Here is a 16,176-nt window from a genome sequence, read left to right as displayed (position 1 = left end):
ACCCTGAGATGAGGCTACATGTGCACATAGTTTATTTGGGAGTTGATCCCAAGAAGTATGGTGAGGTGAGAGACTGAGGAAATGAGGGGAAGGAAGAAATTCAATAAAATGGAAAGCCAGTGGTCAGTTGGACTCAGACACTGGTGGGATGGGGTGCTCTGAGAGAACAGGTGGAATGTGCTTCAGAATTGATGGCCCTACCAAGGGGTGAGGAAGCTAGGGTATTTATCCAGCTACTCTCATCCCTCATTGGTTGAGGTATATCTTGTAATGATACACTTCTGGGCTGCCCCAGGGGCAGGCGCAACAGACCCCTATAGCCAGAGGATGCCTGCAGGCAGAGACACAGGAAGCAGTTTGTACAGGAACTCATGGTAGGAGATCCCCAAGGTAGGCTCTGGGGCTACTGCCAGCTTCTGCAAGGCCTGTAGAAGATATCCAGTCCTGGATAATACTCCTGTTTCATTAAGAAAGAGAGTCCAGAAACATAAATCATGCCAGGATCTCTGTTACACGAATGGTGGAGACGGTGGTGGTGGTAGGAATGAGTTTCAAAGAAAGCTGCAGTTTACTGAGTGTCTGGACCACGAGCATACGTCTTAGGCACACCTCATACCGGACTCATGTCAGCAAGACAAATTTCATTCTCCAGCTTTCAAGGGCCTGAGTCTCCTGACTCAATGGACTATAACTGAATAAAGACCAGAAATAGAATTGATTTGCCTTTGTGTTTTCAGTGCCAAGTCAGCGCCTGTCACACACCCAGACACTTGATATGTCTGTTGAACTGCATTGGTTACTGTCGTCTTGGTTAGGAACCAGATGGGGCTATATCTGCAGAAAGGGGATGGGAAAAACCCAGAATGACACATTTTACTTCGTACTACATTCAGGGCTAAATTGTTAGTCAGATTCACGCGAGACAGAACTCTTACCCAGAAGTATGATTTGCCAACGATTAGCAAAGGATATGTGAAAAGAGCCTCAGCAAATACCACATTGATATCTAGGATGCCCAAATCCATGAGCTGCAGCTTCCTAATCCCTTTTCCATGTCAGACTGCTTGTGGTGGGGATAATGAGGAATAACTGTAAGTAGTAAAAGTTAGTCCAGGAAATCCACTGAGATTGGGGGTCTTTCATTTTTAGGCCTTGCTACCCATGTAGCCAAAGTGCCTAGATAACTGATTTCCATTCTCCAATCAGCTTATTTATCCATAAACTGCAGAGTTGTTTACAATACAGAATCCACACCCTGGGAAAAGGACTCCTTAGATAAACTAAACTCTTCCAGTACTTGTCTTCTAGATAGTAAATTGCATTTGTATATTTATAAAGAAGTTTGGTTGAGATCAGAATGGCTTTAGGTGTCCCCTAAGGAGGAAGGAATCAAGTTATGGACCTGTCGTTAATTCTTCTCTTCCCTACCATGGATCCAGAATTCTTCAGTACAGTTTTAGCATACAGAATATGTTATAGAATAATTTTAGAATTAGAATTATTTTCCACTTGAACTTAGTACTTACCATCCTAGTGAAAATTAAGCTTAATGAGAGCAAGGACTTCATCTGCTTTGCTCACCAGTGTATCTCTACAGTGCCAATGACAGATCTCAACAAAAGTTTGTTGAATGAATACATGAATGAACCCAGGCATGCTTTATGGTTTATCTTTATAGTTTAAAATGCATTAAAAGGTAAAAAAATCACATTATTTCAGTAGATGCCAAGAAGTCATATGAGAAAATATTATTAATTTAAACTAAAAATCAAATATCAACAGATGTTATTTAAAACTAAAGAACATAGAAAACAATGGAATTATTGCTTAAAAAGAGAAAACTTTGAGATCGCTCTTTGAAACAACCCTCATTAGACATAGTATTAGAAATGCTGGCAGTTATAGGGAATTCCCTGGTGGCCTGGTGGTTAGGATTCTGGGCTTTCACGTTGTGGCCTGGGTTCAATCCCTGGTCAGGGAACTGAGATCCTGCAAGCCATGCAGTGCAGCCAAAAGAAACACCCCCCAAACAAACAAAAAAAAACCCATAAAGTTACATCTATAAAAGGGTAACAAATTTATCCTATTTTTTAAAAGGAACCAGTTATCTGCTAAGACTGTCTTAGGGTATTAACCAAAGAAATTATGAGGGAGTAAGCTGGTGTAGGAAAGTTGCAGGCTATAAAATGAATTCACAGATGTTCATTTCACAGTGATACATTAATGAAAGACAACCTGAAGATGCAATGAATACAGAATCTAGTCACAATAGCTTTAAAATAATTTTGTATTAATATAATTCAGGGCACATGGAATTTATTACAGAATATAATAAAAATTACGGGAGAATGAAGAAAGATGTACAGATAAGATGATATATCTTAACTAAAATGGAGATAGCAGTTTTTCTAAGCTATTTTTTAGATTTAATATAATCTAATACCTTTGTAGGATAATTAATACATTTTGAAAGAAATAGTAGTGATTTTCATCTGGAAGGCTATATCGCTAATAATGCTAATAAATATTTTTAAAAACGTAATGATGGTGGGTGGTCCCCATCAGATACACCAAATTTGTTCAAAACTCAAAATGTATTCTAAATAGACAGATATGAGAACTGACTGGTACCGAGTTAGCTATAGAATCATTGAATGACAGAGTGCAATAGAGCTTCCTGAAAAATACTCAAATCACTATATTTGTCAGGGTGGGGTAATGGAAAGATTCTGAATCAGGACAAGAACCATGGTTCTTGTCATGGCTCTAAGGTGCACTGATGGTGTAACTTTGGGCATTTTATTTAGTATTTCTGAATTATTTAAGTTTTTTCATTTGCAAAATGGGGGATTTCTGCCTTATCACAAAGAGCTATTGATATAGTATGAGATTATGATATGCATAGTAAACCACATGTAAACCATATAATTTCTATACCTCTATAACTTATAAGAAATATATATGTGATAGTGCCATTTCCAGAGACATGGATGGACCTAGAGACTGTCATACAAAGTGAAGTAAGTCAGAAAGGGAAAAACAAATATGATATCGCTTATATGTGGAATCTAGAAAAATGGTACAGATGAACTTGTTTGCAAAGCAGAAACAGAGTCACAGATGTAGAGGACAAACTTATGGATACCAAGGGGGAAAGGGGAGGTGGGATGAACTGGGAGATTGCGACCGACATACATACACTACTATGTATAAAATAGATAACTAATGAGAACCTACTGTATAGCACAGGGAACTCTACTCATTGCTCTGTGGTGACCTAAGTAGGCAGGAAATCCAAAAAGGAAGGGATATATGTATATGTATAGCTGATTCACTCTGCTGTACAGCAGAAACTAACACAACATTGTGGAGCAACTATACTCCAATAAAAATTAATAAGAAAAGAACTATATATGTGAAAAGCTAGAAGCAACTGAGTTATGGGGAAAGGAACACAAATTTAACATATCTGGTTGGGAAAACTGCAAGGCAATATGGCGACTCATTAATGAAAACACAAGCCAAATCTCAAACTATACATTACAATATTTTTGATTTGGAATGAAGGGTTAATATAAAATAATATATATAAAGGTAGAAAATGCTATATCATATTTTTATGCTATTCAGAGATGAGATGCATTTATTATTGACAAAATGGATATTTTGGTTACAGAACAACTTAAATGTATAAAATTAAATAGCTTTCACTCTTGAAAATGTAATACAGCAAGCACAAAAGGGAAAGAAGCATCACAGGGTGGGAGAAGCTCAGTATGTGTCCAGCATATCTGCTAAATGCTCTCAATACTCTAATGTATATACAAACATTCCTAAAATTCTCCCCCTGCTAATAAATGGGTATGAAAACCCAATTTGCATATACAGAAATTGTCCCATGAAAAAAAGTGCTCAGCTTTAGTAGTAGTTAGAATGCAAATTTAAACATTTCAGTAGCATCATATACACATTAAATTTAAATTATCAGAAGAGAAATGTTGATATAACCAGTATTAGTGGAGCATTGAAAATATTCTGCATTTAAATGATGGTTATATGCACATTTCTTAACACTTTAGTTTCTTGGGATCAGGATATCTCATATGAAAAATGGCATTGTAACACTAGTCAACATTGAATTGGCAGCTTTTTTTTTTTTTTTTTACTTTCTAAGTGGTATAGAAAACAATTGTGTGCCTTACAACTGATGGTATCTTAGATTTGATTAAATACAGTGGGCATTGCCACCAGCACTTTACATTGATTTTTACCTCGTGGGGAACAGCCTGGCAATCTGTTACAAGAGTCATGACACTCTGACTTGGTATATATACTTTGGGGAACATACACAGATGAAAAACCTCAAATTAAGAAAGAATTAAATTATGTACTAGTTGGATAAAAACACCCACTAATTTGGGAATGACAAAATGTGTGGTCCATTAATACAGAGAATGATGCACAAACATTAAAATGACAAACATATAGATAAAGTTGATCCACAGAAACATGTTTACTAATCATTCAAACTAAAAAAAAATCAAAAATTATATAAACATCTGTTAAACCTAGTAAAAGTAATTTATATGTATAACATGAGAAGCAACTGAAATTGTAGAAATGAAATATAATATTCATAAGACTTTTCTTCTAAGTCAATTGAGTTCATAAAAATGCATTTTTTACCATATAGCTCTAGGGAAGCAAGGCTTTTTCTTTTAATATATCCATGAAGCTATTTAAATTTTTTTCTTAATCTGGAAAAAGACCATACTTAAATTTTTCTGTATTTCTCTGGAGGCCAGCTATTCAATTTAGAAACTCTAATATAGAAACAAATCTCAAAACTTTAAACATGTTGCAAAATGCTGTGTTCCAATGATAAAACTTAAGTCTATATTTTCCTTTGCTTCAGATTTGGAAGAAATCTAAAAATCACTTTGATTAAATCATTAAAGTTGGGCATTTTTTTTCTTCCCAAGATAGCTAGGGCTAAAAATCCTGTTTAAAGTGTCTCCAAACTGTGTTTTTGGATATGAGGCAAATGGCAGAATTTACCATTTTTTGATAGTTTTGGTACCATGATAACTACTTTAAAGCCCTAATGGATTCTCCAGAATTGTTCCTGGAGATCATTTCCATGTCTGAAATACCATGTGTCAAAGATAATTTGGCTGGGGCAACTCTGACAAATTCTCATAATAAACGCACTGATTAATAAAATAGTATAATTTTTAAAAGAAGCCTATTTATTGAACTGGGCCTATTATCTGTAGATAATTTATAATAAGATGAATTATTTACCCACATTGGGTGCATAGTTCTCAGAAGCAACAATGCTGATTTGCTTCTAAGGCATATATATATATATATATATATATATATATATATATATATATATACACACATATATATAGACATCTCACAGAAAGAACCTGGGAATTCTTAGTACAGGTTAAAAGACACGTATGTTTGGCTAGATAATGGAATAGGTCCTTTTTGAATTTAAGAATGTGCTAACAGTGTAGCCATTTTAGTGCCAGGGCTGGACCATGCTGAAGGGTATTTTTGGGTTTACTTGGTGCCTTGTACTGCTCTGATTGGGGTGGGGGACAGGGAATCCCTATGGCTGGCTGCAAATATTTGTCATCCATCCGTCTGTCCCTTCCAATAGCATTTACTGGGCCTGTGCTCTTTCTAGCTAAAGGCTGGGGATGAACAAAAATATGAACAAGAGCAAATATGGACTGTCTCTAACAGGATCCCCTTGTACAAACCAAGAACTACCCTATTTTCTATAGAGATCTACTCTCCTGATTCTTCCACCAGTTTGGTATCATGGAATTTCATTGTCGTCTTGAAGTATTGTCCTCAATTTGCTCTGTCTATGTAGACCCGTAATTCAAAGTCCAGTTGGATTCTATCTTTTCTTAAAGCTTCCTGGATGCCTGAAGCTCATGCTAAGTGGTATTTTGTTGGTCCGGTGAGATAGGGCGGGAACTTTCCTAGATTTGTGTTGGTGTTTCCTACACTGAATACTTACCTGACAAATACTAATATTTATTGATTACTCAAGTCATGTTGGGACCAGATATCCATTTCTACCAGAAATGAAGAACTCTCTTTCCATATTGTATGTATGGGTTGTGAATATAGTCAGTATATTTTCTCATTCAAAAACATAGAAATATTATTTGACATAGTCTGTCATTTAGTCAGAATATCAAAATTTCGGTCTGCTTTATAAAATTTAGTTTTTGCCTAGAGTTCACTCCCAAGAATTTTGTAGCTCTCATCTTTTCTCAGTAAATTGATTCAACAGCTGGAGGCAGTGGTTTGCATGTCACTTCTGATGAAATGTTTTCCATTTCCTAATTACTTAATGAATATTTTGTAGAGTGAGTGAATGAAAGTTTGATACCATGTGAAAGGAAGTAATGAAAAGATTGGAAAGACAGTGTGTGTGTGTGTGTTTGTATTCCAGTAAATCTGTTATCTTAGTTGTACACATTCGGTACAGGAAGGTAGTACAGCATTTATGCTCTCCTGGGAGCATAGACCTGCTGGTGTGTCTGATGTGGAAAAGGACAGATGACCTTTACTATATCTCCTTCCTTGGTGCAGAATTCCGTTTACTCCTTGGATGCCAGCACAAGAAAAGCTTTCTCTTGCTCTGGCATTGCCTAACGATGTGAGTCTCTGGCAGTTTCAATCTTGGGAAGGTTGTGACTCTGACAACCCTGTAGTGAGAGATGCCTCTGCCTTTGATCCCCTGCAAATAATGATGACAACTGTAGTGTATTAGTTAAGGTAATGCCAGCTGCTGAAAAAGAAACCTCCAACTCTCAGCCCCTTAACACCAAAAAAGTGTATTTCTCATTCAGAGTGCTGCTCATTAGCAGGCAGTTTAACTCTTTTTGATGATTTGGATACCTGGACTCCTTCCGTCTTGTGGTTCCATCGTTTTCTGTTCTTAGTTTCCAAGGCCACACAGGAAAGGGGACAGGACATAAAGGATTATGTGTGGGATGGCTTTTATGGGCCAAGCTTGAAAATGGCATATGTCTCTTTTGCTCACATGTTACTGGAGAAAAATTAATCAAAGGCTGCACCCACCTAGAAGGACAGCTAGGAAAGATAGTCTAGGTGGATATCTAGGAAGAAGAAATGGATGGTCAACTAGCAGTTTCTTTAAGACATAGGGGCACATTTTTCCAACTCAAGCCCAGGGTAAATCATAAGCACTTCAGCCTTTGCAAAGAGAACCTGAATTTAGATCTGGCATTCTGGCTCAGCTAGATTGCTCCCTCATACTCAAAAACTGTGTGATTGCATGGCAAGGGTTAAAGGTTGTCACTTGCTGGTAAGTAGCATGAGAGGCAATCAGAACTATTTTGAAAGTCAGGCTTCCAGGAACTACAGATTGGTTGAAAACTCTGGTAGCACTTTCCTATCTCATAACAGAGTGCCTGAGAGGCAGTTCTCCCCAGCTTGCATCAAAAGGGTAGTCCTCTGTTAGTTAATATTCAGTCAGTGCCTCTTTTATACAGTGGCTGCTTTTAGCTTATTGCCTCACTATCTTTGGATTATCTCATTGCCCTCTGAGACCCTTTTAAACTTTAACATATTGTGGTTAAGTTTTTTAAAAATTGACTATTATTAATTTGTTCTTCTTTACTGTCTTGTAAACGTGGTTGCTTAGTTCTGTGCATTATATATATGAAAAAAATATCAACACAGCATACCTTAGGGAAAAAAGAAACCACCAGTAGGTTGTTTTTTTTTAAGGCCCTAAAGTAAATACAAATGCATTTTAAAGTTGGACGATGTTAAATGTGGGGGAAATTGCTTTACAGGCCATTGGCCTGGGCTTTCCAATTTGATTAATACCTCACATTATTATCGTGGAACAATCATTACATGTAGACCTGGTATAATGGAATTTCACTTTCTAGAATAACGACCATGTAATTCCTGTGCTCAACAGAAAGTTTTATGAAACCTGGATCTTTGTATAATGCTTGATGTCAGAGCCTTTTCGTGCAATTTTGCTTTCAGTGTTTGGAACTTATTTGCCTTCTCAGTACACACATATGGAGTTGCAGGGTTTTGTTTTTTTTTTCACAAAACACGACAGAAAATAAATTCTTAGATTAACTGATTACAAGGTCTCCACTTAGGTTCCTGAATTATCAGGAAAATATAAATAGCAAGAAATGGTATACATAGAGAAAAAACATATGTGTATATATACATAGAGAGAGAGAGAGAGAGAGAGAGAGAGAGAGAGAGAGAGAGAGAGAGAGCGGGAGGCAGAGAACACCGAAGACTAGTCACGGCTTCATTTCTTCTTCCTAAGGTATGAAAAGAAGTCTCTTGCTCAAAATTATCCTAAGTCCTTTGATTGGAAGATCATGGAGGCTTAAGCAGGCTAGTCCATCACACCTTCTTCGACTCAAGTAAACCTCTGAATTTCGACTTCCTCAATCATGTGATCTGTAGGAATTTTGATGATACATTGACTAGGTTCTTGTAAATTAAGAAGGCACATGTGTATATGGAAAGCCCAAGTCAGGAAGGAGGAAAACAGAGAAGAGTGAGGATAAAAGGAGAAATAAAAAGCACGGAATATCCAAAAACATTTCCCTACGTCTCCTGATAATTTCCTTTCCCAGTACCTAGGGAAGACATAGGGGAGCTGCCATACTGGACTTTTGTTTAACTAGTGGTCAAGAGATAGTTGCTGATATGTAGGGAATGGGGCTTTTGAGGCCACAAGATTGAACATAGGATCTGAAAATGCAACAGCATGGTTAGACAAGGAAAGATTATTTCCAAAAAGCAAGGAAATAACATATAACTTGAAAGGGGAATATGGATCAAAGCCATTGGGAAACTCTTAAAATTGAATTTCCAATTTGATGATTATGTTTCCCTTAGGGAACAAAAGGGTGAAGGGATATTTTAAGAAACTAATGCGGATACCCTCAAATTTTGTCTGAGTACACGTTAAAAACTTGTGTTCATCAGTACACTTTTTTTTTTTATCATAAAACAGTCTCAAACTTTCAGAAGAGTTGCAAGTTTAGTACAAAGAACACTTCGATATGTATTTCGTAAAGAAATACATATTAAACCTTCTTCTACATATCTACTATACAGCCATCAAAATGATGATATTAACACTGACATATTACTACCATCTAATGCTCAGACCCCATTCAAGTTTCACCAATTGTCCCAATATTTTTATAGCAAAAAGATCCAGTCCAGAATCATGCAGTGCATTTAATTGTCATGTGTTCTTCTTTAGACGGATGAGCTCAGATTTGAAAAGATATTTTCTAAAAGGTAAAAGAAAGGATATGTGACCAAGGACAACTTTATGAGTGATATAATCCCAAAGGGATAGAGTCAGTAAAGATTAAACCCAGAAATACAAGTACCAAAATGATTTTTTAAAAGACTTTATTTTTTAGAGCAGTTTTAAGTTTACAAAAAATTGAGAGTAAGGTATGGAGACTTCCAATATACCCTCTGTCCCCACATATGCACATATTCTACTGCTATCAACTCGCCACCAGAATTATACCTTTTTTTTCTTTTTCTAACCAAGGATGAACCTACATTGACACATCATAATCACCCTGAGTCCATAGTTTACCTAACAGTTCACTCTTGGTGGTGTACCTTCAATGGGTTTGGACAAATGTATAATGACATGTATCCATCATTTTAATATCACAGAGAGTATTTTCACTGCCCTGAAAACCTTCTGTGTTTTGCCTATTCATCTCTTCCCACAACCCCTGGGAACCATTGATCTTTTTGTAGTCTTCACAGCTTTGCCTTTTTTAGAATGTCATATAGTTAGAATCATACAGCGTATAGCCTTCTCATATTGGCTCCTTTATCTTAGTAATATGCATTTAAGTTTCCTCCATGTCTTTTCATGACTTGATAGCTCATTTCTTTTTAGCACTGAATAATATTCCACTGTCTGGATGTACCACAGTTTATTTATCTGTTCATCTACTGAAAGACATCTTGGTTGCTTCCAAGTTTGTCAGTTATGAATAAAGCTGCTGTAAACATCTGGGTGCAGGTTTTTGTGTGGACATTAAGTTTTCAACTCTTTTGGGTAAATACCAAAGAGCATTATTGCTGGATTATATGTTAAGAGTATGCTTAGTTTTGTAAGAACTGTCTTCCACAGTGGCTGTATTATTTTGCATTTTCACCAACAATATATGAGAGTTCCTATTGCTCCACATCCTCGTCAGCATTTGGTGTTGTCAGTGTTCCAGATTTTGACCACTTTAACAGGTGTGCAGTGGTATCTTGGTGTTGTTTTAATTCGCTTTCCCTGATGACATATGATGTGGAGCATCTTTTCATATGTGTACTTTCCACCTGTATATCTTCTTTGGTGAGATGTCTATTACGGTCTTTGGTCCATTTTTTGATCAGGTTGCTTTCTTAGTGCTGAGTTGTGTGAGTTCTTTCTATATTTTATGTAACAGTTCTTCATCAGCTATGTCTTTTGCAAATACTTTCTCCCAGTCTGTGGCTTGTCATCTTCTTTCAACATCATCTTTCACAGAGCAGAAGTTTTTAATTTTAATGAAGTCCATGCTTATCAAGTACTTCTTTCATGGTTTGTGCCTTTGGTGTTGTATCTAAAATGTCATACCAGTACCCAATGTCATCTAGGTTTTCTTCTGTGTTACTTTCTAGAGGTTTTATAGCTTTTCATTTTACGTTTAGTTCTCTGATCCATTTTGAGTTAATTTTTGCGAAGGGTGTAAGGTCTGTGGTCTAGATCTTTTTTTTTTTTTTTTTTTTTTTGCATGTGGATGTTCAGTTTTTCCAGCACCATTTGTTGAGGAGACTGTCTTTGCTCCTTTGTATTGCCTCTGCTCCTGTGTCAAAGATCAGTTGACTATATTTATGTGGGTCTATTTCCAGGCTCTCTGTATTCTGTTCCATTGATTTATTTGTTTAGAAAATGTGTTTAGTTATCTTCTGTGCAACATGAACAAACAAGGACTTCAGAAAGGTGATATAATGATAACCTGTGATGTGGAAAAAAGAGAGTTCCATACCATTGTGAGTTGGAAAGGGTAACAAAAGCTGTACTTAGGGCAAACTGAAATCTCAGATATAAGAGAAGATAGTTGCAGAGTATTTATTGATTTCAAATGAATTCCACTTTGTCCAGATGAATTACCTCTGAGAAACAGTCATAATCTGTATATGCCATGTGTATCATCAGTGTTGATTTTGAAGAATTATGGAAAACAGCAGAAAAGCGAAATGAAAGCCTTAATTCTTGAATCAACATCTACCTGGAGGAAATTTCTAGTGGAATGCTTCACGGCTCTGTCCACAGTACTGAACTGTTCAACATGCTTGTTAAGTGTTTGTTGGAGAATATACTTATTAAATTATTGTTGATCCTGGGATAAACAGGATCAATTTTGTCCTCTACCTGACAAAATGAAGACATAAAACTATTTTGATGAGATGAAATGATGAGTCAAAATTAACAAGATTAACAAGATAAAATATGAGAGATATAATCAACTGATTTTTTTTACAAATCTGCGAAGGTTACAGACAAGCAAGTGTTGAAAGCTAGAATGAACTATGTGGTAATGGATTAGATTTGGAGACATCTGTATGAACTCACATTTAGCTTAATATAGATATAGATCGATGCTTTTGAAATATCTGTACATACACAGGTTACTATATACACATAATATTTCCTTTTTATGTTAGCTGAGCAAGCCTAGAAGCTATAACACCCTGCTGGAAATGAGCAAATCCAGTGCCAAGCTCTTGGTTTCAAGTTATTATTTTCCAATAAAAGGACCCATGGCTCCTTGAAGAAGTGGTTGATGTTAGGACTGGGCAGGGAATATTCAAGGTGAACCTGGAGTATCTTATAGTGTCAGGCACTAGAGTAGTGCCTTTAAGTGCCTTTAAGTAAGGCGCTACTAAAAAACAAACAAACAAACAAAAACAACCAAAAAGCAAACAAATGAAAGCAACAACAGCAACAGGGGTATGGCAAACTGACACAGGGGCCAATTTTTAGAGCTCATAGTGACCAAAGCTGAAACAATGTGAGCAACAAAATAAATAATAATATTGGATTATAATCCAAGTATAAAATAAATATCCATGAGTCCAAACTGATATAAATAAATGATTGAATGAATAAATAAATGAAGGGGAAGAGACAAATATCTTGTGTAGAAGAATTCCGAATTTTTATTTAGATACTCCCCTGTCAAGGAGGTCGAGTTGAAATCTCCACCCCTTAAGTGTGGGTTGCTCATTGTGACTTCCTTTCAAAGAGGACTGTGTGGGAAGTGGGGAAAAGAGTAACTTGATGGTGGAGAACCCTGACTAACACTACCCCAGCTAGGTGATCAAGGTTCACATCACCAGCGAGAAGTCATATTGAAAATATGTATTCTTGATATGATAGGTTGAGGGTAGCACTTTACCTATGTAGTCTTCTCCCAAAAACCCATTACTCAAGTTGAATCATGAGTAAGACATCAGATTCCCAATTGAGGGAATCCTACAAAAGACCTGAATAGTACTCCTCAAAGCTATCAAAATGATCAAAAATTGGAAAATTCTGAGAAACTGTCAACAGTCTAGAGGACCCTAAGGAGCTGTGACGGCTAAATGTGACTAAATGTATTATGGTTTCCTGGATGGGATCCTGGAACAGATAAAAAGGGCGTTAGGGAAAAAGTAAAGAAATTTGAATAATGTATAGACCCAAATTAATGTTCATGTATAAATATCTTTCATTTGTTGTGACAAAAGTACCATACCTAGTGTAAGATGTTAATAGGGGAAACTGGGTCTAGGGCATATGGGATCTCTCTGTACTATCTTTGCAACTTTAAAAGCATTCTAAAATTAAAAAATCTAATAGAGATTAGTACAGAACCTAGGTACTTGGGTTAACACTCTGATCCTAATGCTCATCCTTTCTCACTGGTCTGTTATGGAAGACTTCTATTCAGTCGTTCTGTTCCCACTCTTGTCTCCTCGCCACAGAGGAGCCAGAGAATTTTTTTTTCTGAAATGTAAATCATATCATATCATTCTGCCCCACAAGCCTACAGTGTCTTTCCATAATACCTGAGATAAAATCCAAATCCTTTACCCTGGTATATAAAACCCTATAAATCTGATCACTCATTTCCTACCACTCATCTCCTACCATCCTTCCCCTTATTCTCTCTTTACTGGCCACAGTGGCCTCTTGTTTCTCAAATATTCAATTATTTGACATAACATACATAATACTTCTGCTTAGGAAGCTCTGTCTCAGATCTTTGCATGGCTTCTTACTTTATATATGTCAGGTGTTTGTTCAAATATCATCTCCTAAAAGAGGTCTTCCGTGACACCTCAATTTATTGTGGCCTCTTTCTCATCCCTTTTTATCTCTTTACCCTGCTTCATTTTTTAAATAGTACTTATTATGATCATTATAATAATATCAAACTTTGAAAAAATGCACATTCATAACAGCAAGTCTTTGGTTTGTCTTACTCATTCTATACCCTCATTGTGTACAACAGTCTGGACAGTAAGTTAGTGAAGGAATAGATGAAAATCTAGCTGTTTTAATTAAGTGCAAGTTCTATATGAGCGAAAAGTGGGGTTATCAGACATGCTAACACATACTTAGATTCCATTAATAGAAATACATTCCCTTAAATAAAGTAAAAAAAGAATAGACTGATTTGGCCATTGTCTTATCAACCTGTTTCTGGAGCTATTTGTTTAATCCTGACTATTGCATTTTTAGATGTTCATGTACAAACTGAATTTGTCCAAATGAGTGCAATCAATTATAATGTGTTTAGAAACCATCAATTGAAGAGTAAGAGAATTGGGCATGATTGTCCTGAAGACCTGGGGAGATCTTGATAGGTGCCTTTAAATATTTTACTCATTTAAATTCCCCAATAACTTTGATGGCCTATTATGTGCCAGGTACTGCGCTCAGTCCTGGAAATGAAAAGAGTAAAGACATGAATGAGGAAAAGATTGCTTTTTCCTTCTACGTGTGTTACTGGCTTCAACTTGTAGATGTTTTAGTTGTGAAGATTTTGATTTAACGTAAGGAAACAAAATTTTAATAATAAACACACTGTTAATAGAATATTTAAAAGCTGATATTAGGTTCCCTGACACACCAAAAATGCTTAATCAGTGACGGCCTGGTAATCTTAGAAGAAAAATTCTTCATTAGGAAAAATAAAAACTGAACCAGTTGCCTCTATATTTCTAAGTCTAAAATTCTGTGATGCTAGGGGATTGTAGGTTTCATGTGGCTGATAACATAAGCTGTTAAGTAGAACAATCCTAAGATCCTACTTAGAAAATGCCACGTTTTCCTACTGCTGGGAGTAGAATGCTTAACCAGTATTTTCTCTTGTGTGGCATTCTGACAGCCTTAGGTGCCTGCAGTATTTCAGCAGAGAAGAGATTAGATTAACTATTGTTAAAATTATTTACAAGGAAGTGGAGGAGGTCTAAGACTTGATTTACAACCTGGTCTCCTTGGCATAAAAAAAAATGAAAGAGAAAAAAAGAAAGGCCCTGAAAATACTCTCTTCATGCTCCAATTAGAGCTATGACCTCTCTTCAAATGGGAAAGATAACTGGAAAAGATAATGACTACTAGACTCCTGAAAAAGTGTCCAATCCCTTCAACCTCCATTCTTCCACAAGATGCCCCTTGGTATAGTAGAAAATACTAAACATTTACAGTTATTTTCAAAAGAATGTTTGGGTGGTGGTGGACAGAAATAGGACATATGTCTGAAAACCTCCATGTTTGGATAAATTTAAGAGTGGAAAGGGTGTGTTTGGAGCTCTTTCCCTTTATATGGATCATGATCTCAGCAGGAAACAGGTGACTTGCCCCAAGGAGTAACCAAACAGGTTTTGTGTATGTTTTTTTTTTTTTTTTTTAAAAAGGAAGTGACTATTTACCGAGTGGTAGGTAGGGTTAAAGGAAAGAACATGGGATGGTCAAGTACTCAGTGTTAGTAACAGCAAGAAACCATTGCCACCCCTAGGCCTGAAGGAGAAAGGGAAGGAAGTTGTTACTAGAACCCAGTGAGAACTGGGACTATGCCTGTGGGCCTCCTTGACAGGCTCTGTGGTCATAGGTACATGAATTTGGCCACTACTGAACTGCACTGAGAGGAAGCAGGGGAATTAACACTCCAAACTGTGTCTTCTGTTCTCTGATCTCCTGCTGATGCTTCCCACTGGCCAAAGTTACCTGGGAGCCAGAGGGCACGGAGGCCTGGTTGATAATCCATAAAGGTCAGCATCCTGGGAGACAAAGTACTGTGAAGAAGAGAGAATGAATTTAGTGGGGCAAATGGAAAATAATCAGCACTCTGTTGATCTCCCTGAAAATGACCTTCATGGAATGCAAAAGTAAATCACAGCACTTTTGTAGACAAGTGGAGGTTCTGCTCATCATATTGTGTTGCCATCTTCTGGAGTGCTCTTCTTATTTTCATGAATACAGTTGTCTCATGAGTTCTAGGTCCTTGTTTCAGCCTGGGAGAACAGGAAAGAGAAACCAAGGCACATCGTTTTGTATTTTAATGGAATTATCAGGATGTTGTACACGTCATTCCTGTTCATAGTCTATTGCCATGAAAGCATTCACATTCATTTATTTAACACATATTTATTGAATGCCTATTGCATGCCAGGCACTCTAGGCACTTGAGACATCAGAGAACAAAACAGAGATCCCTGTCTTTGTGGAGTTTGCATTCTAGTAGGGGAGACAGACAATAAGTAATAATAAATTAGTAAATTATAGACTATATAAGGAGGTGATAAGTGCTACAGAAAGAATTAAAATCAGAACACGGTAAGGACTAGTGGGAATGTTGGTGGAGAAGAAGGGTTACAATTTCAAATAAGGTAGTTAGGCCTTTCTCTTACAGAGGTAGGAAGGGCCCATATCAAATAGGGTTTTGTAGGGTACTGCAAGCATTTTCTCTCTTAGTCTAAGTGAAAGTGGGAAGTCATTGCAAGTTTTGAGCAGGAGAGTGAATGACCTGACCTATTTTAAAAGATTTTGTTGGGTGCTCTGTTGAGAAT

Source organism: Hyperoodon ampullatus (genome assembly GCF_949752795.1).
Source record: "Hyperoodon ampullatus genome assembly, chromosome: X".
Lineage (NCBI taxonomy): Eukaryota > Metazoa > Chordata > Mammalia > Artiodactyla > Ziphiidae > Hyperoodon > Hyperoodon ampullatus.
Note: the sequence above shows the minus strand (reverse complement) of the source record.